Source organism: Cetorhinus maximus, chromosome 21 (assembly GCF_964194155.1).
Source record: "Cetorhinus maximus chromosome 21, sCetMax3.hap1.1, whole genome shotgun sequence".
NCBI lineage: Eukaryota > Metazoa > Chordata > Chondrichthyes > Lamniformes > Cetorhinidae > Cetorhinus > Cetorhinus maximus.
The window spans coordinates 40,457,520-40,474,542 of NC_135899.1; positions in this window are offsets into that span (position 1 = coordinate 40,457,520).

A 17,023-nucleotide genomic window follows, 5' to 3' on the forward strand; every position below is an offset into this window, starting at 1 on the left:
CTATATACCTTTCTGTCCCGAGAGAGGGAGAGAGAGACCGGGATAGAGAGTGAGAGACCTGGATATAGAGAAAGTGAGAGAGAGCAGGATAGAGAGCGAGAGAAAGAGAGATAGAGTGAGATAGAGAGAGAGACCAAGATAGAGGGAGAGGCCATGATAGAGAGAGTTATAGAGACAGAGAACAGAGACTGGGATAGAGAAAGAGACCCAAAGTGGGAGAGAGGGAGACCAGGATAGAGGGAGAGAGAGATTGGGATAGAAAGACAAAGGGAGAGAGTGGGACAGAGAGAGAAAGAAAAATTGGGATAGAGCGAGAGAGTGAGAGAAAGCGATAGAGAGAGAGAGAGAGAGAGTGACTTGGATAGCGAGAGAGAGAGACCTGGATAGAGAGAGAGAAAGGGAGATAGAGAGAATGAGTGTGATCATGTTAGAGAAAGAGATAGGCCAGGATAGAGAGACTGGGGTAGAGAGAGAGAGAGAGAAAGAGAGAGACCGGGATAGTGAGAGACAGAGAGAGAGACCAGGATAGAGAGAAAGTGAGAGAGACCAGGTTAGAGAGCGAGAGAACAAGAGATAGTGTGAGCTAGAGAGCGAGAGAATGAGAGATAGAGTGAGATAGAGGGAGATAGAGACCGAGATAGAGGGAGAGGTCGGGATAGAGAGAGAGATAGAGAGAGAGAGCAAGACCGGGATAGAGAAAGAGAAAGAGACCCAGCGAGGCAGAGAGAGAGAAACCAGAATAGAGAGGGAGAGAGAGACCGGGATAGAGAGAAAGTGAGAGAGAGCAGGATAAAGAGCGAGAGAAAGAGAGAGAGAGAGTGAGGTAGAGAGAGAGAGACCGAGAGAGAGGGAGAGGCCAAGATAGAGTGAGTTATTGAGGCAGAGAACATGACTGGGATAGAGAAAGAGAACCAGAGGGGGAGAGGGACAGACCGGGATAGAGGGAGAGAGAGACTGCGATAGAGAGACAAAGGGGTAGACTGGGATAGAGAGAGAGAAAGGCCGGGTTAGAGAAAGATAGAGAGAAAGACAGACCGGTATAGAGAGACAGAAACACCGGAATAGAGTCAGACAGAAACACCGGGATAGAGAGAGAGAGACTAGCACAGGGAGTGAGAGTCCGGGATAGAGAGAGAGAGATAGAGAGAGAGACCGGGATAGAGAGGGAGAGAGAGAGAGAGACCGGGATAGAGAAAGAGAGGGAGAGAGTGAGAGAGAAAGACAATGAGAGGCCGGGAGAGAGAGAGAGAGTCCGGTACAGAGAGGGAGAGAGAGATCGGGATAGAGAAAAAGAGAGTGAGAGGGACCGGGCTAGAGAGGGAGAGAGAGACCAGGACAGAGAGAGAGAGAGAGAAAGTGAGAATGGGATAAAGAGGTAGAGAGAGGGACTGTGAATGAGAGGGAGTGAGATAGAGAGTGAAATCAGGAAAGAGAGAGAGAGAGACAGAGACAGACCAGGATAGGGAGAGAGAGAGACCGGGATAGATAGAAAGAGAGACACAGAGAAGGAGTGAGATCAGAATAGGGAGAGGCCATGAGAGAGAGACTGGGGTAGAGAGAGAGAGAAAGAGAGATAGGGAGACCGGGATAGTGAGCGATGGGGAGAGAGACAGGGATAGATAGAGAGAGAGAGAGAAGGAGTGGGATAGAGAGAGAGAGACCAGGATGGAGAGAAAGTGAGAGAGACCAGTATAGAGAGGAAGAGAAGGAGAGATAGAGTGAGATAGAGAGAGAGAGACCGAGAAAGAGGGAGAGGCCGGGATAGAGAGAGAGATGGCGTGAGAGCGAGACCGGGATAGAGAAAGAGAAAGGGACCCATAGAGGGAGAGAGTGAGACCGGGATAGGGAGGGAGCGAAAGAGAGAGAGAGCGAGAGAGACCAGGATAGAAAGAGAGAGAGACCGCAACAGAGAGAGAGAGAGAGAGAGGGACTGGGATAAGAATAGAGAGAGCGGGATAAAGAGAGAGAGTGGGAGAGAGAAAATGGGACAGAGAGGAAGAGAGAGCGGGAGACCGGGATAGAGTGGGAGTGAGAGAGAGAGAGAGAGAAGGAGTGAGACCAGGATAGAGAAAGAGAGAGGACAGGAAAAGAGATGGGGTAGAGAGAGAGAGAGCGAGAGAGAAAGAGAAAGACCGGGAAAGTGAGAGACAGTGAGAGAGACCGGGATAGACAGAGACAGAGATAGAGAGAGAGAAAGAGAGAGAGAGAGAATGAGTGAGATCAGGACAGAGAGAGAGATAGGCCAGGATAGAGAGACTGGGGTAGAGAGAGAGAGAGAGAGAGAGAGAAAGAGAGAGACCGGGATAGAGAGAGAGAGAGAAAGACCGGAATAGAGAGAGATAGACCAGGATAGTGAGAAAGTGAGAGATAGCAGGATAGAGAGCGAGAGAACGAGAGATAGTGTGAGATAGAGAGAGAGAGACCGAGAGAGAGGGAGAGGCCCAGATAGAGAGAGTTATAGAGGCAGAGAACATGACTGGGATAGAGAAAGAAACCCAGAGGGGGAGAGGGACAGACTGGGATAGAGGGAGAGAGAGACTGCGATAGAGAGACAAAGGGATAGACTGGGATAGAGAGAGAGAAGGGCCGGGTTAGAGAAAGATAGAGAGAAAGACAGACTGGTATAGAGAGACAGAAACACCGAGATAGAGTCAGACAGAAAGACCGGGATAGAGAGAGAGAGACTAGCACAGGGAGTGAGAGTCCGGGATAGAGAGAGAGAGATAGAGAGAGAGACCGGGATTGAGAGGGAGAGAGAGAGAGAGACCGGGATAGAGAAAGAGAGGGAGAGAGTGAGAGAGAAAGACAATGAGAGGCCGGGAGAGAGAGAGAGAGAGTCCGGTACAGAGAGGGAGAGAGAGATCGGGATAGAGAAAAAGAGAGTGAGAGGGACCGGGCTAGAGAGGGAGAGAGAGACCAGGACAGAGAGAGAGAGAGAGAAAGTGAGAATGGGATAAAGAGGTAGAGAGAGGGACTGTGAATGAGAGGGAGTGAGATAGAGAGTGAAATCAGGAAAGAGAGAGAGAGAGACAGAGACAGACCAGGATAGGGAGAGAGAGAGACCGGGATAGATAGAAAGAGAGATACAGGGAAGGAGTGAGATCAGAATAGGGAGAGGCCGTGAGAGAGAGACTGGGGTAGAGAGAGAGAGAAAGAGAGATAGGGAGACCGGGATAGTGAGCGACGGGGAGAGAGACAGGGATAGATAGAGAGAGAGAGAGAAGGAGTGGGATAGAGAGAGAGAGACCAGGATGGAGAGAAAGTGAGAGAGACCAGTATAGAGAGGAAGAGAAGGAGAGATAGAGTGAGATAGAGAGAGAGAGACCGAGAAAGAGGGAGAGGCCGGGATAGACAGAGACAGAGATAGAGAGAGAGAAAGAGAGAGAGAGAGAATGAGTGAGATCAGGACAGAGAAAGAGATAGGCCAGGATAGAGAGACTGGGGTAGAGAGAGAGAGAGAGAGAGAGAGAAAGAGAGAGACCGGGATAGAGAGAGAGAGAGAAAGACCGGAATAGAGAGAGATAGACCAGGATAGTGAGAAAGTGAGAGATAGCAGGATAGAGAGCGAGAGAACGAGAGATAGTGTGAGATAGAGAGAGAGAGACCGAGAGAGAGGGAGAGGCCCAGATAGAGAGAGTTATAGAGGCAGAGAACATGACTGGGATAGAGAAAGAAACCCAGAGGGGGAGAGGGACAGACTGGGATAGAGGGAGAGAGAGACTGCGATAGAGAGACAAAGGAATAGACTGGGATAGAGAGAGAGAAAGGCCGGGTTAGAGAAAGATAGAGAGAAAGACAGACTGGTATAGAGAGACAGAAACACCGGGATAGAGTCAGACAGAAAGACTGGGATAGAGAGAGTGAGACCAGGATAGTGAGAAAGTGAGAGAGACCAGGTTAGAGAGCGAGAGAACAAGAGATAGTGTGAGATAGAGAGCAAGAGAATGAGAGATAGAGGGAGATAGAGACCGAGATAGAGGGAGAGGTCGGGATAGAGAAAGAGATAGAGAGAGAGAGCAAGACCGGGATAGAGAAAGAGAAAGAGACCCAGCGAGGCAGAGAGAGAAACCAGAATAGAGAGGGAGAGAGAAACCGTGATAGAGAGAAAGTGAGGGAGAGCAGGATAGAGAGTGAGAGAAAGAGAGAGAGAGAGTGAGGTAGAGAGAGAGAGACCGAGAGAGAGGGAGATGCCAAGATAGAGAGAGTTATAGAGACAGAGAACATGACTGGGATAGAGAAAGAGAACCAGAGGGGGAGAGGGACAGACCGGGATAGAGGGAGAGAGAGACTGCGATAGAGAGACAAAGGGATAGACTGGGATAGAGAGAGAGAAAGGCCGGGTTAGAGAAAGATAGAGAGAAAGACAGACCGGTATAGAGAGACAGAAACACCGGAATAGATTCAGGCAGAAAGACCGGGATAGAGAGAGAGAGAGAGAGACTAGCACAGGGAGTGAGAGTCCGGGATAGAGAGATAGAGAAAGAGACCGGGATAGAGAAAGAGAGGGAGAGAGGGAGAGAGCGAGAGAGAAAGACAATGAGAGGCCGGGAGAGAGAGAGAGAGAGTCCGGTACAGAGAGGGAGAGAGAGAGAGAGATTGGGATAGAGAAAAAGAGAGTGAGAGGGACAGGGCTAGAGATGGGGGAGAGAGACCAGGACGGAGAGAGAGAGAGACCGGGATAGAGAAAGTGAGAATGGTATAAAGAGGTAGAGAGAGGGACTGTGAATGAGAGGGAGTGAGCTAGAGAGTGAAATCAGGATAGAGAGAGAGCGAGAGAGAGAGAGAGAGAACGACCAGGATAGGGAGAGAGAGAGACCGGGATAGATAGAGAGATACAGAGAAGGAGTGAGATCAGAATAAGGAGAGGCCGTGAGAGAGAGACTGGGGTAGAGAGCGAGAGAAAGAGAGAGAGGGAGACCGGGATAGTGAGCCACAGGGAGAGAGACAGGGATAGGGAGAGAGAGAGAGAGAGAAGGAGCGGGATAGAGAGAGACCGACCAGGATAGAGAGAAAGTGAGAGAGACCAGTATGGAGAGGAAGAGAAGGAGAGATAGAGTGAGATAGAGAGAGAGATGGAGTGAGAGCGAGACCGGGATAGAGAAAGAGAAAGGGACCCAAAGAGGGATAGAGTGAGACTGGGATAGAGAGGGTGCGAAAGAGAGAGAGAGAGAGAGACCGGGATAGAGAGAGAGACCGCAATAGAGAGAGAGAGAGAGAGAGGGACTGCGATAAGGATAGAGAGAGCGGGATAAAGAGAGGGAGTGGGATAGAGAGAAAACAGGACAGAGAGGGTGAGAGAGCGAGAGACCGGGATAGAGTGGGAGTAAGAGAGAGAGAGAGAGAGAGAGAGAGAAGGAGTGAGACCAGGATAGAGAAAGAGAGAGGCCAGGATAAAGAGATGGGGTAGAGAGAGAGAGAAAGAGAGAGACCGGGAAAGTGAGAGACAGTGAGAGAGACCGGGATAGACAGAGACAGAGATAGAGAGAGAGAAAGAGAGAGAGAGAGAATGAGTGAGATCAGGACAGAGAGAGAGATAGGCCAGGATAGAGAGACTGGGGTAGAGAGAGAGAGAGAGAGAGAGAGAAAGACCGGAATAGAGAGAGAGAGACCAGGATAGTGAGAAAGTGAGAGAGCAGGATAGAGAGCGAGAGAACGAGAGATAGTGTGAGATAGAGAGAGAGAGACCGAGAGAGAGGGAGAGGCCCAGATAGAGAGAGTTATAGAGGCAGAGAACATGACTGGGATAGAGAAAGAAACCCAGAGGGGGAGAGGGACAGACTGGGATAGAGGGAGAGAGAGACTGCGATAGAGAGACAAAGGGATAGACTGGGATAGAGAGAGAGAAAGGCCGGGTTAGAGAAAGATAGAGAGAAAGACAGACTGGTATAGAGAGACAGAAACACCGAGATAGAGTCAGACAGAAAGATCAGGATAGAGAGAGAGAGAGACTAGCACAGGGAGTGAGAGTCCGGGATAGAGAGAGAGAGAGAGAGAGCGACCAGGATAGAGAGAGAGAGAGGGAGAGAGAGAGAGAGACGGGGATAGAGAACGAGAGGGTGAGAGTGAAACAGAAAGACAGTGAGAGGCCGGGAGAGAGAGAGAGAGAGTCTGGTACAGAGAGGGAGAGAGAGAGTGAGTTCGGGATAGAGAAAAAGAGAGTGAGAGGGACCGGGCTAGAGAGGGAGAGAGAGACCAGGATAGAGAAAGTGAGAACGGGATAAAGAGGTAGAGAGAGGTACCGTGAATGAGAGGGAGTGAGATAGAGAGTGAAATCAGGATTGAGAAAGAGAGACCAGGATAAGGAGAGAGAAAGAGAGCTAGAGAGAAGGTGTGAGATCAGAATAGAGAGAGGCCGTGATAGAGAGACTGGGGTAGAGAGAGAGAGAAAGAAAGCGAGGGAGACCACGATAGTGAACGACAGGGAGAGAAACAGGGATAGAGAGAGAGAGAAGGAGTGGGATAGAGAGAGAGAGACCAGGATGGAGAAAAAGTGAGAGCGACCAGTATAGAGAGGAAGAGAAGGAGAGATAGAGTGAGATAGAGAGAGAGAGAGTCCGAGATAGAGGAAGAGGCCGGGATAGAGAGAGAGCTAGAGACAAGAGAGCATGACTGGGATAGAGAAGGAGACCCAGAGGTGGAGAGAGAGACCAGGTTAGAGAGGGAGAGAGAGAGACGGGATAGAGAGCGAGAGACCTGGATATAGAGAAAGTGAGAGAGAGCAGGATAGAGAGCGAGAGAAAGAGAGATAGAGTGAGATAGAAAGAGAGACCAAGATAGAGGGAGAGGCCATGATAGAGAGAGTTATAGAGACAAGAGAGCATGACTGGGATAGAGAAAGAGACCCAGAGGGGGAGAGAGAGAGACCGGGATAGAGGGAGAGAGAGACTGGGATAGAGAGACAAAGGGAGAGACTGGGACAGAGAGAAAGAGAAACCGGGATAGAGCGAGAGAGGGAGAGAACGGGATAGAGAGAGAGAGAGAGAGACCGGGATAGAGAGAGATAAAGAGAGAGAGAGGAGTGAGACCAGGATAGAGAAAGAGAGCGGCCAGGATAAATCGATGGGGTAGAGAGAGAGGGAGAGAGAGAGAGAAAGAGAGAGACCGGGAAAGTGAGAGACAGTGAGAGAGATGGGGATAGACAGAGACAGAGATAGAGAGAGAGAAAGAGAGAGAGAGAGAATGAGTGAGATCAGGACAGAGAGAGAGATAGGCCAGGATAAAGAGACCGGGGTAGAGAGAGAGAGAGAGAGGGAGAGAGAGAAAAAGAGAGAGACCGGGATAGAGAGAGAGAGAGAAAGACCGGAATAGAAAGAGAGAGACCTGGATAGTGAGAAAGTGAGAGAGAGCAGGATAGAGAGCGAGAGAAAGAGAGATAGAGTGAGATAGAGAGAGAGACCGAGATAGAGGGAGAGGCCATGATAGAGAGAGATATAGAGACAGAGAGCATGACTGGGATAGACAAAGAGACCCAGAGGGGGAGAGAGAGAGACCAGGATAGAGGGAGAGAGAGACTGCGATAGAGAGACAAAGGGATAGACTGGGATAGAGAGAGAGAAAGGCCGGGTTAGAGGAAGATAGAGAGAAAGACCGACCGGTATAGAGAGACAGAAACACCGGGATAGAGTCAGACAGAAAGATCGGGATAGAGAGAGAGAGACTAGCACAGAGAGTGAGAGTCCGCGATAGAGAGAGAGAGATAGAGAGAGAGACCTGGCTAGGGAGAGAGAGAGAGATAGAGAGAGAGAGAGAGACGGGGATAGAGAAAGAGAGGGAGAGAGTGAAACAGAAAGACAATGAGAGGCCGGGAGAGAGAGAGAGAGTCCGGTACAGAGAGGGAGAGAGAGAGTGAGTTTGGGATAGAGAAAAAGAGAGTGAGAGGGACCGGGCTAGAGAGGGAGAGAGAGACCAGGATAGAGAAAGTGAGAACGGGATAAAGAGGTAGACAGAGGGACCGTGAATGAGAGGAAGTGAGATAGAGAGTGAAATCAGGATTGAGAAAGAGAGAGAGAGAGAGACACCAGGATAAGGAGAGAGAAAGAGAGATAGAGAGAAGGAGTGAGATCAGAATAGGGAGAGGCCGTGATAGAGAGACTGGGGTAGAGAGAGAGAGAAAGAGAGAGAGGGAGACCGGGATAGTGAGTGACAGGGAGAGAGACAGGGATAGAGAGAGAGAGAGAAGGAGCGGGATAGAGAGAGAGAGACCAGGATGGAGAGAAAGTGAGAGAGACCAGTATAGGGAGGAAGAGAAGGAGAGATAGAGTGAGATAGAGAGAGAGAGAGACCGAGATAGAGATAGAGGCCGGGATAGAGAACGAGAGATAGAGAGAGAGAGCAAGACTGGGATTAGAGAAAAAGAAAGAGACCCAGAGAGGGAGCGAGAGAGACGAGGATAGAGTGGGAGAGAGAGACCGGGATAGAGAGCGAGAGAACTGGATATAGAGAAAATGAGAGAGTGAGAGAGAGAGAGAGTGAAGGAGTGAGACCAGGATAGAGAAAGAGAGAGGCCAGGATAGAGAGACTGGGGTAGAGAGCGAGATAGAGAAAGAAAGAGACCTGGATAGTGAGAGACAGAGAGAGAGAGACCGGAATAGAGAGAGAGAGACCAAGATAGAGTGAAAGTGAGAGAGAGCCGGATAGAGAGCGAGAGAACGAGATATAGAGTGAGATAGAGGGAGAGAGAGTCTGAGATAGAGGGAGAGGCCGGGATAGGAGAGCGAGAGATAGAGAGAGAGAGCAAGACCAGGATAGAGAAAGAGAAAGAGACCCAGAGAGGGAGAGAGAGAGACCAGGATAGAGAGGGAGAGAGAGACCGGGATAGAGAGCGAGAGATCTGGATATGGAGAAAGTGAGAGAGGGAGACCGGGATAGTGAGAGATAGGGAGAGAGACAGGGATAGAGAGAGAGAGAGAAGGAGTGGGATAGAGAGAGAGAGAGACCAGAATAGAGAGAAAGTGAGAGAGACCAGTATAGAGAGGAAGAGAAGGAGAGATAGAGTGAGAGAGAGAGAGAGAGAGACTGAGATAGAGGTAGAGGACAGGATAGAGAGAGAGATAGAGTGAGAGCGAGACCGGGATAGAGAAAGAGAAAGGGACCCATAGAGGGAGAGAGTGTGAACGGGATAGAGAGGGAGCGAAAGAGAGAGAGGGCGAGAGACCGGGATAGAAAGAGAGAGAGACTGCAATAGAGAGAGAGAGAGATAGAGACTGGGATAGAGAGAGAGAGACCAGGACAGAGAGAGAGAGAGAGAGTGAGAGAGAGAGAAAACGGGACAGAGAGGGAGAGAGAGAGAGAGACCGGGATAGAGTCGGAGTGAGAGAGAGAGAGAGAGAAGGAGTGAGACCAGGATAGAGAAAGAGAGAGGCCAGGATAAAGAGACTGGGGTAGAGAGAGAGAGAGAGAAAGAGAGAGACCGGGATAATGAGAGACAGTGAGAGAGACCGGGATAGAGAGAGAGAGACCGGGATAGAGAGAGAGTGTGAGAGAGAGAGAGAACGGGACAGAGTGGGAGAGAGAGAGAGAGACCTGGATAGAGAGGGAGTGAGAGAGAGAGAGAGAGAGAGAGAAGGAGTGAGACCAGGATAGAGAGAAAGTGAGAGAGAGCAGGATAGAGAGCGAGAGAATGAGAGAGAGTGAGATAGTGGGAGAGAGAGTCCACGATAGAGGGAGAGACCGGGATAGAGAGCGAGAGATAGAGAGAGAGAGCAAGTCCGGGATAGAGAAAGAGAAAGGGACCCAGAGAGGGAGAGAGAGAGACCAGGATAGAGAAGGCAGAGAGACCAGGATAGAGAGCGAGATACCTGGATATAGAGAAAGTGAGAGAGAGCAGTATAGAGAGCGAGAGAAAGAGAGATAGAGTGAGATAGAGAGAGAGACCAAGATAGAGGGAGAGGCCATGATAGAGAGAGATATAGAGACAGAGAGCATGACTGGGATAGAGAAAGAGACCCAGAGGGGGAGAGGGACAGACCGGGATGGAGGGAGGGAGAGACTGTGATAGAGAGACAAAGGGATAGACTGGGATAGAGAGAGAGAAAGGCCGGGTTAGAGAAAGATAGAGTGAAAGACAGACCGGTATAGAGAGACGGAAACACCGGGATAGAGAGAGAGAAAGGCCGGGTTAGAGAAAGATAGAGTGAAAGACAGACCGGTATAGAGAGACGGAAACACCGGGATAGAGAGAGAGAAAGGCCGGGTTAGAGAAAGATAGAGTGAAAGACAGACCGGTATAGAGAGACGGAAACACCGGGATAGAGAGAGAGAGACCAGGATAGTGAGAGAGACTAGCACAGAGAGTGAGAGTCTGGGATAGAGAGAGAGAGAGACCGGGATAGAGAAAGAGAGGGAGAGAGAGAGAGAGAGAAAGACAGTGAGAGGCTGGGAGAGAGAGAGAGAGAGTGTTCGGGAAAGAGAGGGAGAGAGAGAGAGAGAGAGAGAGAGTTCAGGATAGAGAAAAATAGAGTGAGAGGGACCGGGCTAGAGAGGGAGAGAGAGACCAGGACGGAGAGGGAGAGAGAGACCGGGATAGAGAAAGAGAGGGAGAAAGAGAGAAAGAAAGACAGTGAGAGGCCGGGAGAGAGAGAGAGAGAGAGAGAGTGTTCGGGAAAGAGAGGGAGAGAGAGAGAGAGAGAGTTCACGATAGAGAAAAATAGAGTGAGAGGGACCGGGCTAGAGAGGGAGAGAGACCGGGATAGATAGAGAACGGGATAGAGAGGTAGAGATTGGGACCGGGATAGAGAGGGAGTGAGATAGAGAGTGAGATTGGGATTGGGAGAGAGAGAGAGAGACCAGGATAGGGAGAGAGAAAGACCGGGGTAGAGAGAGAGACCGGGATAGAGAGAAAGAGTGAGATCAGAATAGGGAGAGGCCGTGAAAGAGAGACTGGGGTAGAGAGAGAGAGAGAGAGAGCAGAATAGAGAGAGAGAGAGCAGGATGGAGAGAAAGTGAGAGAGACCAGTATAGAGACGAAGAGAAGGAGAGATCGGGTGAGATAAAGTGAGAGAGACCGAGATAGAGGTAGAGGCCGGGATAGAGAGAGAGAGAGAGAGAGTGAGAGCGAGACTGGGATAGAGAAAGAGAAAGAGACCCAGAGAGGGAGAGAGTGAGATCAGGATAGAGAGAGAGAGCTAGAGAGACCGGAATAGAGCGAGAGAGAGACCGCGATAGAGAGAGAGAGACCGGGATAGAGAGAGAAAGTGAGAGAGAGCAGGATAGAGAGTGACAGAAAGAGAGAGAGAGTGAGGTAGAGAGAGAGCGACCGAGAGAGAGGGAGAGGCCAAGATAGAGAGAGTTATAGAGACAGAGAACATGACTGGGATCGAGAAAGAGACCCAGAGGGGGAGAGGGACAGACCGGGATAGAGGGAGAGAGAGACTGCGATAGAGAGACAAAGGGATAGACTGGGATAGAGAGAGAGAAAAAGGCCGGGTTAGAGAAAGATAGAGAGAAAGACAGACTGGTATAGAGAGACAGAAACACCGGGATAGAGTCAGACAGAAAGACCGGGATAGAGAGAGAGAGAGACTAGCACATGGAGTGAGAGTCTGGGATAGAGAGAGAGAGATAGAGAGAGAGACCGGGATAGAGAGGGAGAGAGAGAGAGAGAGAGAGATAGAGAGAGACCGGGATAGAGAAAGAGAGGGAGAGAGTGAGAGAAAAAGACAATGAGAGGCCGGGAGAGAGAGTGAGAGAGCCCGGTACAGAGAGGGAGAGAGAGAGAGATCGGGATAGAGAAAAAGAGAGTGAGAGGGACAGGGCTAGAGAGGGAGAGAGAGACCAGGATGGAGAGAGAGAGAAACCGGGATAGAGAAAGTGAGAACGGGATAAATAAGTAGAGAGAGGGACCGTGAATGAGAGGGAGTGAGATAGTGAGAGAAATCAGGATAGAGAGAGAGAGAGAGAGACCAGGATAGGGAGAGTGAGAGACCGGGATAGAGAGGGAGAAAGAGAGGTAGAGAGAAGTAGTGAGATCAGAATAGGGAGAGGCTGTGATAGAGAGACTAGGGTAGAGAGAGAGAGAAAGAGAGAGAGGGAAACCGGGATAGTGAGCGACAGTCAGAGAGACAGGGATAGAGAGAGAAAGAGAAGGAGCGGGATAGAGAGAGAGAGAGCAGGATAGAGAGAAAGTGAGAGAGACCAGTATAGAGAGGAAGAGAAGGAGAGATAGAGTGAGATAGAGAGAGAGAGACCCAGATAGAGGTAGATGCCGGGATAGAGAGAGAGATAGAGTGAGAGCGAGATCGGGATAGAGAATGAAAAAGGGAACCATGGAGGGAGAGAAAGAAAGAGGGAGCGAGAGAGACCGGGATAGAGAGAGAGAGAGACCGCAATAGATAGAGAGAGAGAGGACGGGGTAGAGAGGGCTAGAGAGAGACCGGGATAGAGAGGGACTGAGAGAGAGAGAGAGAATGAATGAGACCAGGATAGAGAAAGAGATAGGCCAGGATAGATAGACTGGGGTAGAGAGAGAGAGAGAGAGAGAGAAAGAGAGAGACCGGGATAGTGAGAGACGGAGAGAGAGACCGGGATAGAGAGAGACAGAGAGAGAGAGACCGTAATAGAGAGAGAGGGACCAGGATAGAGAGAAAGTGAAAGAGAGCAGGATAGAGAGCGAAAGAACGAGAGATAGAGTGAGATAGAGGGAGAGAGAGTCCGGGATAGAGGGAGAGGCCGGGATAGAGATCGAGAGATAGAGAGAGAGAGCAAGACCGGGATAGAGAAAGTGAAAGAGACCCAGAGAGGGAAGGAGTGAGACCAGGATAGAGAAAGAGAGAGGCCAGGATAGATAGACTGGGGCAGAGAGAGAGAGAGAGAGAAAGAGAGAGACCGGGATAGTGAGAGACGGAGAGAGAGACCAGGTTAGAGAGGGAGAGAGAGACCGGGATAGAGAGCGAGAGACCTGGATATAGAGAAAGTGAGAGAGAGCAGGATAGAGAGCGAGAGAAAGAGAGATAGAGTGAGATAGAGAGAGAGACCGAGATAGAGGGAGAGGCCATGATAGAGAGAGATATAGAGACAGAGAGCATGACTGGGATAGACAAAGAGACCAAGAGGGGGAGAGAGAGAGACCAGGATAGAGGGAGAGAGAGACTGGGATAGAGAAACAGAGGGAGAGACTGGGATAGAGAGAGAGAAAGGCCGGGTTAGAGGAAGATAGAGAGAAAGACAGACCGGTATAGAGAGACAGAAAGACCAGGATAGAGTGAGACAGAAAGACCGGGATAGAGAGAGAGAGACTAGCACAGAGAATGAGAGTCCGGGATGGAGAGAGAGAGAGAGAGAGAGAGAGAGAGACCGGGATAGAGAGGGAGAGAGAGAGAGCGAAAGAGAGAGAGAGAGAGAGAGAGAAAGACAGTGAGAGCCCGGGAGAGAGAGAGAGAGAGGGAGAGAGTTCTGGATAGAGAGGGAGAGAGAGAGAGAGAGTTCAGGATAGAGAAAAAGAGAGTGAGAGGGACTGGGCTCGAGAGGGAGAGAGAGACTAGGACGGAGAGGGAGAGACACCGGGATAGAGAGAGAGAGAACGGGATAGAGAGGTAGAGAGAGGGACAGGGATAGAGAGGGAGTGAGATACAGAGTGAGATCGGGATTGGGAGAGAGAGAGACCAGGATAGGGAGAAAAATGACCGGGGTAGAGAGGGAGAGAGAGAGAGAGAGAGAGAGATAGAGAGAAAGAGTGAGATCAGAATAGGGAGAGGCCATGATAGAGAGACTGGGGTAGAGAGAGAGAGAGCGGGATAGAGAGAGAGAGACCAGGATGGAGAGAAAGTGAGAGAGACCAGTATAGAGAGTAAGAGAAGGAGAGATAGGGTGAGATGGAGAGAGAGAGACCGAGATAGAGGTAGAGGCCGGGATAGAAGAGAGATAGAGAGAGAGAAAGACTGGGATAGAGAAAGAGAAAGAGACCCAGAGAGGGAGAGTGTGAGATCGGGATAGAGAGGGAGAGAAAGAGAGAGAGAGAGAATGAGTGAGATCAGAATAGAGAGAGAGAGAGGCCAGGCTAGAGAGACTGGGGTAGAGAGAGAGACCGGGATAGTGAGAGACAGAGAGAGAGACCAGGATAGAGAGAAAGTGAGAGAGAGCAGGATAGAGAGTGAGAGAACGAGAGATTGAGTCAGATAGAGGGAGAGAGGGATCGAGATGGAGGGAGAGGTCGGGATAGAGAGAGAAAGGTAGAGAGTGAGAGCAAGACCGGGATAGAGAAAGAGAAAGAGACACAGAGAGGGAGAGAGAGAAACCAGGATAGAGAGGGAGACAGACCGGGATAGAGAGAGAGAGACTGGGATAGAGCGGGATAGAGAGAGAGAGACCTGGATAAAGAGAAAGTGAGAGAGAGCAGGATAGAGAGCGAGAGAAAGAGATAGAGTGAGATAGAGAGAGAGAGACCGAGATAGAGGGTGAGGCCGTGATAGAGAGAGATATAGAGACAGAGAGCATGACTGGGATAGAGATAGAGACCCAGAAGGGAAGAGAGAGACCGGGATAGAGGGAGAGAGAGACTGCGATAGAGAGACAAAGGGAGAGACTGGGATAGAGAGAGAGAAAGGCCGGGTTAGAGAAAGATAGAGAGAAAGAGAGACCGGTATAGAGAGACAGAATGACCGGGATAGAGTGAGACAGAATGACTGGGATAGAGAGAGAGAGAGACTAGCACAGAGAGTGAGTGTCCGGGACAGAGAGGGGAGAGAGAGAGAGAGAGAGAAAGACAGTGAGAGGCCGGGAGAGAGAGAGAGAGAGAGTCCGTTATAGAGAGGGAAAGATTGGGATAGAGAAACTGAGATTGAGAGGGACCGGGCTAGAGAGGGAGAGAGAGACCAGGACGGAGAGAGAGAGGGACCGGGACGGAGAGAGAGAGGGACCGGGCTAGAGAGGGAGAGAGAGACCAGGACGGAGAGAGAGAGAGACCGGGATAGAGAGGGAGAGAGAGACCAGGACGGAGAGAGAGAGAGACCGGGATAGAGAGAGGGGGACCAGGATAGAGAGGGAGTGAGATAGAGAGTGAGATCGGGAGAGAGAGAGAGAGAGAGAGAGAGACCAGGATAGGGAAAGAGAGAGACTGGGATAGAGAAAGAGAAAGAGACCCAGAAAGGGAGAGAGTGAGACCGGGATAGAGAGAGAGAGACCGGGATAGAGAGAGAGAGAGGGAAAGAGACCGGGATAGAGAGAGAGAGACCGGGATAGAGAGAGAGAGAGGGAGAGAGACCGGGATAGAGAGGGAGTGAGAGAGAGTGAGAGAAGGAGTGAGTAAGACCGGGATAGAGAGAAAGTGACCCAGAGTGGGATAGAGGGAGAGAGAGACTGGGATAGAGAGACAAAGGGAGAGACTGGGATAGAGAGAGAGAGAGGCCAGGTTAGAGAGAGATAGAGAGAAAGACAGAAAGACCGGGATAGAGAGAGAGAGAGAGAGAGACTGGGATAGAGAGGGAGAGAGACCGGGATAGAGAGAGAGAGAGGGAGAAAAAGAGAGTGAGAGACCGGGATAGAGAGAGAGAATGGGATAGAGAGGGAGAGAGAGAGACCGGGATAGAGAGGGAGTGAGAGAGAGAGAGAGAGGAGTCAGTCCAGGATAGAGAGAGAGAGAGGCCAGGATAGAGAGAATGTGGTAGATAGAGAGAGAGAGAGAGAGAGACCGGGATAGTGAGAGACAGAGAAAGAGACCGGGACAAAGAGAGAGAGACCTGGATAGAGAGAGAGAGACCAGGATAGAGAGAAAGTGAGAGAGAGCAGGACAGAGAGCGAGAGAAAGAGAGATAGAGTGAGATAGACAGAGCGAGAGACCGAGATAGAGGGAGAAGCCGGGATAGAGGGAGAAAGCAAGACCGGAATAGAAAAGAGAAAGTGACCCAGAGTGGGATAGAGGGAGAGAAAGACTGGGATAGAGAGACAAAGGGAGAGACTGGGATAGAGAGAGAGAGGGGCCAGGTTAGAGAGAGATAGAGAGAAAGACAGACCGGTATAAAGAGAGACAGAAAGACTGGGATAGAGAGAGAGAGAAACTGGGATGGAGAGGGAGGGAGACCGGGATAGAGAGGGAGAGAAAATGGGATAGAGAGAGGGAGGGAGAGAGAGGGAGAAAAAGAGAGTGAGAGGCCGGGAGAGAGAGAGAGAAAGACCGGGATAGAGAGGGAGAGAGAGAGAGAGATCGGGATAGAGAGAGAGAGAAAGTGAGAGATACCGGGATAGGGGGAGAGAGAGAAATCAGGAGGGAGAGAGAGAAAGACTGGGATAGAGAGACAGAGAGACTGGGATAGAGAGAGAGACAAAGAGATATAGAGAGAGATAGACAGAGATAGACAGATCGTGACCAGGATTGAGAGAGAGTCTGGGCTAGAGAAAGAGAGAGAGAAAGAGAGAGGGTGACTGCGATAAAGTGAGAGATAGTAAGAGAATGGGATAGAGGGAGTGAGAGACCGAGATAGAGAGAGACCTAGATAGAGAGAAAGTGAGAGAGAGCAGGATAGAGACGAAGAGAAGGAGAGATAGGGTGAGATAGAGAGAGAGAGACCGAGATAGAGGTAGAGGCCGGGATAGAAGAGAGATAGAGAGAGAGCAAGACTGGGATAGAGAAAGAGAAAGAGACCCAGAGAGGGAGAGAGAGAGATCGGGATAGAGAGGGAGAGAAGAGAGAGAGAGCTAGAGAGACCGGGATAGAGAGAGAGAGACCGCGATAGAGAGATAGAGACCGGGATAGAGAGAGAAATTAAGAGAGAGAGAGAACGGGATAGAGAGGGAGTGAGAGAGAAAGAGAGAAGGAGTGAGACCAGGGTAGAGAGAGAGAGGCCAGTATAGAGATACTGGGGTAGAGAGTGTGAGAGAGATATAGACCGGGATAGTGAGAGACAGAGAGAGAGAGACCTGGATAGTGAAAAAGTGAGAGAGAGCAGTATAGAGAGCGAGAGAGAGGTAGAATGAGATAGAGAGAGAGAGAGACCGAGATAGAGGGAGAGGCCGTGATAAAGAGATATATAGAGACAGAGAGCAAGCCTGGGATAGAGAAAGAGACCCAGAGTGGGAGAGAGAGATACCGGGA